Below are 9,125 nucleotides of genomic sequence, written 5' to 3' on the forward strand. Positions count from 1 at the left end.
CACACACACACACACACACACCATATATACAAACATACAACACACACAGAGACTCCAGGGAGTTGATTGGAGGAAGCCTTTGATATATAAAGTGAGAAAAGATATGATCTGGTTTCTGGCAACAATGTCAATGGTTTTTTTTAGCTTAATGAGTGTTGCTTGCTTACACACACTCACACACACACACACACACACACACACACGCACACATACACACATTTACAGACCCCTGCCTCCTTTTTAGTACATCCAAATAACACACAGCAAACAAACTGCTGATGGTGGTTAATGAGGCAGATGCCTCTGAGTTGGAGACACACAGAGGAAGAGAGGTGGAGATGTAGAGGCTTCCTGCCTGGAGCCAATGAAACAGAAAGCTTCTGTCACTTAATGAGACACCGACAGCACATTTTGCAGGTAGCTGCATGTGGTGAGACAACACACTGAACCCTGCTTAAATACATCAGAATGGCACCTTCGCTGTTCGAAATAAAACTGCAAATGTGCAGCAGATGAACTCTTTAACTGGGTCTAAATTGGCTGTATTACAGTTAATGGGTTTGGTTACTGCTGATTACTTCTAGATGGAAATCCAGGCTCAGACTCTAGCCTTAAACACAGCTTATTTTGATGATTTTGAAGCTTCTTCTCTTGCATTAGTATCATAATATTAACTGTTATGATTTAATCAATTCAAAGAACAAAGAAAAACTACAAATTATTTAAAAAAAAAAGATGCATCAGTGCAAAAAGTCACAGATGCACTGACAATGAAGGATGTTTGGATACATAATTCAGTCAGACATTAGCAATGGTTTAACTTAAATTTACCTAAAACAAAAGTCTGGATTGAGTAGACTGTGCAAATAGGCAGAATGGGATGAAAATAAAGAATGATGCAGGTGGTAGATTTGTTATAAATAAAAGTATTTTAGGTGGAAACCAAAGAAGAATGTCTGAAATTTTTAATTCTTTTAAAATTCAGACTGACATAGTACAATATACATTGGGTGGTTGGTGACAACAGGTGAGCTGAACACACACGAGGTACAGGCATCTGTGGAATTAAAAGCTGGGACAACTAAGACTGACATACTACAATAATAATAGATGATAAATTTACCAAAACAACTCCAAACTGCACAAACTACACTAGGTGCAGTCAGTTAACACAACTAAGATGAAGCAGTTGCACTGCCACTGTTGGGAGAGTGAGGGTGCAGAGGTGAGGAATTATTAATTGGTGCAAGGCTGTATGTTTGCACAACTGAAATAAGGCCATATTTGAACAAGGACTTWGGGTGTGGTTATCASTTAGATGTATGGGGACRAATTCCTTTTCAGGACAGCTTATACATTAGAAGAGACCATTTTAAAGGGGGCCTGTGTGACAGTGATTTCACTTGTAACCCCATATTCCTAACTTTGATCAAATCCACAGGTGTCAAATACTGGAGTTCTGCTGATGGGGGTGGTGATGAGAGGACGGGACTCATAGGATGCAGCTCCTGCAGGAAGTTCTCAACCTGCAGTGGTCAAGGAAAAGAAATCAGACAAAGGTGTTTACAGTCAAGGCGTATTGAGGGCAAAGGTTTTCTTGGGATTTCTAATTCATCAGAACAGCTACTGCTGCATAAAATGCTTAAAACGTTCCTTCAGGTTCTAAAAGGAAAGGACTAGTACCAATACTGGCCCATTTCCACCTCACAAAGGGTCTTCTTTGAACACAAACATCAAAACTAGTTCATAAAATTTTGAAATTGACGTCTAAATCTGATTAATACCACTGTATTTTTTATATCTTGTGGTGTGTGTTGTACCTGGTGAAGACAATTGTAAGTTGGAAGTCAAGTCAATAGAATGGTTGGGGTAGGGGTGGGCAATCCTGGTCCTTGAGGGCYACAGCCCTGCATGTTTTAATWGTTTCTCTGCTACAACACAGCTGATTTTTAATGAATGGGTGATTATCAGGCTTCTGCAGAACTTGGAAGAAGTAATTCARTGACTGAAACAGGTGTGATGGTGCAGGGAAAAATTTAAACATGYAGGGCTGCGGCCCTCGAGGACCAGGATTGCCCAGCCCTGGTTTAGAAAAYGTCCTGCTGTAACACTTTGTTTAACACATGACCTATATTCAAACATTGTTGTGGACCAAATGATCTCGTCCATAAAAAAAATATAAGTGTCACACACTGGAAAATGATTCAAAAATGGTTCTGAGAACACAACGACGTATTCAAGACAATAACTGGACCCCTAAACTCTCAGCATCTCAATCCAATCTAACATCTGTGGGATGGGTTAGACATTCAGAACCGATCCATAAAAATCCTGTTTCACCATCCTTCAGATTTAGATCTACTGGCTGCTTAGTGCCAGATACAACAGCACCTTCAAAACTAAAATAGAATCCATGACATTGCTGAAGCCTGCTTTAACGGCAAAAAGTGTTCCTATTTAATATCAGGTGAATGGTTATTAATGTTAAATTTAATCTATGCACAAGACAAACACAAATCAAAGTTATTCCATTTGGATTATTTTATAAATTAACTATTCATTTACTAGAACAAAGCATTGGCTGTAGGTGTTCCTCATTGTTATCAAAGGTACAGATCATAGAGAGAGAGAAAAGGACACTGTTTAGATCTAAATCCACACTGACTGATAGAGTGAGCAGCAGTCATTTTAACCCCAAAGGACACTCTTGTTATGTGGAGAAGGGCAGATCAAATTGAATCTTTCTGTCTTCGCGGCTCAGTGGGAGGCAGTTGTGGCTTTTTTGTTCCCAGATTAGGGCGTGTATAGAGCTGCTTAATCCTGCCAGTGCTTCCATGTGGGAGTGGCAGTGGGGTGTCTTTGCTGTGCGGCCAGCCGTAATCTAATGGCTGCGAGATTGGGGCTTTTGTACKGGAGCGCGCTCACGCCTCAAACGCACACACGCGCACAGACAGAGGCACACAGCACAAAGTCTAGATTTGTTTCAGGATTAAAAGCATCACCTCAATAACTGACATAATGCCACAGGCATTCCCACGGTAAGCTTGATAAGTATGTGTGTTGGTGTGCAAGGGGCTGTGAGTGTTCAGAAAAGTGTTTATGTGTGTATGTGGAGGTACTTCYAGATRGGAAATAAACTGAGAAAAGAAGAAACAGCACATAGACATGAGATTAATCTAATCAGAAAGTTTAGCTTGCACAGTGGTGTATCTGACTTTAAAGCACATGTGTCAAACTCTAGGCCCGCGGGCCAAAWACAGCCCTCTACAGACTGACTCAAGGGAGCTTGAAATAATGTCTTTTAAATAAGCATATGCTGCTAAAGCCAGCATYGACCATAAACTGAATCTCCAATAATATGCATCAATATTTTTACCCATGGAATGAGGGCATCCCACCACTAGGTAGAGGTGCACARGGTTCAAARGTAGTTGGTAGTCATTGGCCAGTAGCTGGAATAATTTGCCATTGAAATTTCAATTAAACTGCATTTTTGCCAGTTATTTTTGCCCCAGTTTTGGYCCAGTTGTACTGGTTGTAAATTTAAACCAGAACTTGCCTCCAGAGWAAATTTTCTTGTCAGAAAGTGTCTRGAATTCAAGAYGGCACCTGCTTACCACAACTCAATAACAGTGAGTTAAACTCTTTCTTTTACTTGTAATAGTATTTTTGTGTTAWTTRTTTCACAGTTAGTCAGTTGTGCATGTGGTACTTTTCAGTGTTTATAAGAGGACATGTTAAAACAGTGTTTCTATGCAGAAAATACCACATAGAGCTCAGTTATTGTTTGTTAGCGGTGCTCAGCCAGAGCAACAAGAGGAGGAGCGTGACGATTAGGATTAGAGGTCACTACACTAAACAGGCCCTGGTTTGAAAAATGCATTATTCTCATAGTGTGTATATGTTTTTCTCCAAAGGAAGACACATGCCATAATGTGACTGTTTGAACAGATTTACATCACAGCATATTAATACCTGGACCACACATAAACACACACCYCARGCCTACTGGAGAAACAGCTGCCCAAGTTGGCAGGCCATGCACCYCTCATTATGTTGGCCAGTCACTCATGTCCTGGCTCTCTTCCCCCCACTGCTGCTGCCTCTGCTGCTGCACAGGTAGCATCTGACACACATTAGCCTGCTATTAATGACTTTCATTCAGGCCATTATCAAACACTTAGGTAGAAACATCCCAGAGGGGATATTTTTGCAGTGAAATGCAATATATATACAGAAACATTGATTCCCTCCCCCTCACCACCCTTCCCTTAAGGTTTACAGATAAAGCAATTGTTTTCTAGCAAGACAGGACTTGTTTTTTTTTTATTTTCTTTTAAAAGGGTTGCAGCTGTAAGCCTCATTGCTATTTTATTGAACTTGGATGTTACATCAAGCCAAACCCAGAATGTCTGACTTTGCTGTCAGGGGTGATTTCCTAATTGTGACTGCCGGCGGGGTACAGCTTGCAGACCTCCCACAACGGAAAGAGAAGACCGCCATGACTGAGATTAATCCTACAAATTGTCTTCGAGCAGCACAAACAGAATCTCCAGATTTACAGCATCAACGGCAGACGTTCCAGGTCTTAGCTCTTCTTCTGAGAATCTACTCCAGTGTTTTGCATCATGTCTGTGCAGGTTTCGAGCGAAGAAGAATTCAAAGCTAACTCGACCATTTCAGCCTCTATTCATTGTGTCAGATAGACTTGAGGTGCTGAAACTGCTTTGATTTTAAAGAAACTATTGTTTTGACAGCAACCTACAAGCAGTTAAATGAGTGTTAAAAAGACTGCCAAGTCATGCCATGCCTTATTACTCCCTGGATTTTGCTTGGTGTGGTTTATCTGATGTTGAGAAATGGCACATTGAAATCTTTGAATCAATCATTAACCATTTCAGATATTGTAACTCTTTGATGGCCACAATCAAAATAAATGCCTAAAAAAAGATAAGATCGGATTTGCAGTCATTTTTTCCCCAACTATCATTTTCAACTCTAAAAACCCAAGAAGATGACAGCCTTATGAGTCATTACAGGTTTCAAATCTTTTAAACTCTGTATGGACCATCTGAACCATACGAAATACACTCTTATTGGCATAGTTTCAGTTACGTAATGAAAATTACATCATTTTGTTCTCAGCCTCATGTTGTCCACCGCTTCTTGGCACAACCCAGGTGAACTTTTTACCCATCTTACCATACAAAAGTGTTGTATGATTGATAAGAATTTTGTGTGAGTGTTTATTTATATGGAAAAGCCACTCAGACAATAATGGCAGCATTTTGCTTCAACTACCACGATTCCAGAAGCATACTGGAGTGTGTCCAAACAACATGGATAGGTTTGAGGAGTTGTCCGAGGCGGACAGAAAGTACTTCATTCTGTGTGACTCTGYCAGACACTTGACCAAAATGACCAAAACATCCTGGATGGAGATAACACAGACGTTGTGCACAGAGGAATCCGTCTGCCAAAAAGTGTGGTGCTCTATCTGTGACAGATTTTAGGCCAAACAAAATGAGACTCCAGCAGTAAGGAACCCGTGCTGTGACATGTACCGCAGCAGAAGGGGCATCCCAGAATCTTGGCCCAGAGTGTCTCGTAGACCATGAAAGGTGTKTGTGAAAACGAATGTTGTGTAACCACGACCGTGCATCAACTGAAGCGTGCTACATCACTATATCCATGTCATTCCTGGTCTATGATACCCCAAAGTAGTTTTGTAGTCAAGACCACCAAACACAAATCCAACTCAAAACCAAGATCAGAGTGGGACCAAGACAAGACCAAGATTTTGAGGGCTGAACCAAGTCAAGAGACCAAGACAAAGGAGGGCGAGACCGAGTCAAGACCAAGACTGGAAAAAAGCATAAACTAGTGCCCTAAAACATGCTGTACACAGATATGTACAGCTTTTATTGACTAAATATCTTTGTGTGAGGGCCGGGTAAAGAACAATGTTGTACAGAGGTAGATTGCTAATGTTAGCTAGATAGCTTTGACTTCATTTTCTTTGTGCTTCCTTTCTGAGTGACAATAAAAGTTTGACAGTCCCCACTGTCTCTGAAAGCAAAGCACTGCAGAATTTACAAGTCACTGTTCACTTATCCTGGGTGTTATTTTATAAACATATTATTTATGATTTATGCAGTTGCATTGTATTACTGAAGATTTTGCAGACATCTTCTCCTGCTCCCAGACAACCACTGCTCACTTTCTTGGAGAGCCGTGTGCGAGTGAAAGGGGGCAGGGATGGGTGAAAGCGGTAACAAAAATACATAACTAGCAATGACTCACACTTGGATTTGAATCTGTATGTTTTACATCCAATGGAAGCAAAAATGTGAAACTGGACAATGTTCTGGCAAATTAGTGATATTTCTGCAGTTGTAATCTTGACTGGTCTGAGACCAAGACAAGACTTAGCATAGACGAAGACCATCAAAAAGTGGTGTTAAGACCGGTCTTAAATATTACAACACTGCCTCAAAGATACAGTATAAGATAGAACTTTAAACTCAATCCACTTAACCAGTTTCTGATCTCCAATATGTTATGTCACCTGCATCAAAACCTTGATATCTCGGCAGACTTAAAAGTTTGAAAAATCATTAAAAAAGCACCCAAGTATTATAGCCTCATGATCAAGACAGACAAAGAGTGGAAAATGGACGAGCAGAGGCAAAACACAGCAGCCTATTATTAAGGAAAGTTTTGTCCTTCATCAGCTCCCCTCCATTCCTCTATATCCCCCATCTAATTAACAAAGGATGGATGATCAATAGAGGAGAAGCAGTGGAAGGGGATTAGGATTAGAAATCGATGGCTTTGTTTTCTTCGATTTACCAAAGATAAACACTGCCTTAAGACAGTGAGCATGCAACGAAGAGTCTTTTCCTGTGTTTCATGTGTGTTAGAGGGCACATTTCCTCTGTGTGGGACAGACAGACATCTGCTTACAGCTTCTCACGCTCAGTTAAAAGGAGATGCTCTTGTCCCTTGGTGAGACTTGGGAAAAAAAGGGGGATGGATGTTAATCTGATTTAGTGGCCATTTTATACAGCGGTCTTCAGCCAAGCCTCTAATTTGACTGTCTGTGGACTTTTTGTTCAACTCACTACATAACAACACAGTCAGGACAGCAGAGGCTTGGGTGTTAAAACTCTGTGTGGGAGATTCAGGTTATGTAGCACAGATCAGAGACTGAGTACTGATTCACATCAAATCATCGTCTTAAGTCTCCGAGAATAGCTGGAGATGACTGATGAAGAGGTAACTGAAAAGAAAAGTGATGCTCGGAAAAACCTGAGTGGGCTGGAAGGAGAGAGGCAAGGCATTCTGGGTAGGTGAGGCTTCACCTCCCACACAGGGTTTTCAAAAAACATACCCCCTGCTTTGATCTGTCTCTGCATTCTCTCTCTCTCTCTCTCTCTCTCTCTCTCTCTCTCTCTCTCTCTCTCTCTCTCTCTCTTTCTTTTTCGTTTCACGTGCATACACACAAACTGCATACTCACCCTGTTCGGTGAGGCTTTCACCCCTTTCTTCTTTGAAAGAACAAAGGCATTTGTTTATGCTCCCTGCAGATGAAAGCTCAGCTTTGAGATGACCCATTCACCTTTGGTACAGGTGCTGCCACTCCACTTTTTTTAAATGAAATTTAAAAAACAAAAACAACTGATTATTTCATCCTTGCTGTTATAGATCTGTGATCACTGGGCTGAAATTATTCCTATTCAAATTTGTAGATTTCTGATGTTTGGATGGAACCAAATAGTGAGAGAAAGAGCATGGAGGACCAAAAAAAAGAAAGAAAAATAAGAAAGAAAAATAAGAAAAACAGAGTGAGATATTTATACTGTCTTCAATGCGTCTGACATGCAAGAAATCAGCCTGCGGCGGACAGCTAGAGCAGCATAATGTGGAAATTTGGCGAACAAGCAAGGAGGCTCCATCCACATATATCCAAGCTGTTACTATGTTTCTACTAAATGAATGCAAACATTTTAAATGKTTTTAGAAGATTCTTAAAAAAACATACATTGGGGATTATTTTTAAATGACATGGTTCTTCCCAAACTTCTTAGCTTCTGATCGTCTCTGGCTGAGGTATACAATATTTTTAATTAGTTATGTAATTAATGACACCATAAGCAGATTTGACAATCAATTCAATGTTTTTGTACTCAAGTTGCTCATTTTAATCTTTTGAAATTATTCTATTAAAATACATTATTAGCAATTGTCTTTAAATTTATTTTAATTCCAGAGATCATCTCAAGACCCCTCCCCCACTTGGTGTTTTACCGCTCATTAGGGTCCCAAAGATTGCTGTAAACTAAACTGAGACTAAATGATCAACGTGATGAAGTGACTGGTGGTCAGATACAGGGGTTAGACACTGAAACTGAAACACCCGTCATGTTAGTGTGGGAGGTTACCTGGCTAAATTGGACCAGCCTGGTGGCCAATCTTCATTAATTGCACATTGCACCAGTAAGAGCAGAGTGTGAAGGTTCAATTAGTAGGGTAAGAGCACAGTTAAGCTCAAAATATTGCAATGAACACAACAGTATGGGTGACATACCAGAGTTCAAACGAGGACAAAGTGTTGCTGCACATCTTGCTGGTGCACCTGTGACCAAGACAGCAAGTCTTTGTGATTTATCAAGAGCCACATTGTCCAGGGTAATGTCAGCATACCACCAAGAAGGACGAACCACATCCAACAGGATTAACTGTGGACGCAAGAGGAAGCTGTCTGAAAGGGATGTTATGGTCTAAAACCAGGTTTTTCAGTTTCATTGTCTAACCCCTGTAGGTCTTCAGCGAGGCACATGTTTGACTGGATTAAAATAAAACTAAAGTTTTCATTACAAAAATTAATTCAATTCTTGTTAAACTTTAGCTTGGCAGATTTATTTTTAGGGATTTTCAAAGAAAGTAAAGTTTTGGACATCACTTTTGCTGGAGTTAAGTGGACCTCTGGAGCGTCCTTTGGGAAGAAAATAAGGAAGAGGTGATTGAACATGCTGGGGAAGGAAAGTGTGTGTGTGTGTGTGTGTGTGTGTGTGTGTGTGTGTGTGTGTGTGTGTGTGTGTGTGTGTGTGTGTGTGTGTGTG

The sequence above is a fragment of the Austrofundulus limnaeus genome, unplaced genomic scaffold (assembly GCF_001266775.1).
Source record: "Austrofundulus limnaeus strain Quisiro unplaced genomic scaffold, Austrofundulus_limnaeus-1.0 Scaffold3, whole genome shotgun sequence".
In the NCBI taxonomy this organism is placed as follows: domain Eukaryota; kingdom Metazoa; phylum Chordata; class Actinopteri; order Cyprinodontiformes; family Rivulidae; genus Austrofundulus; species Austrofundulus limnaeus.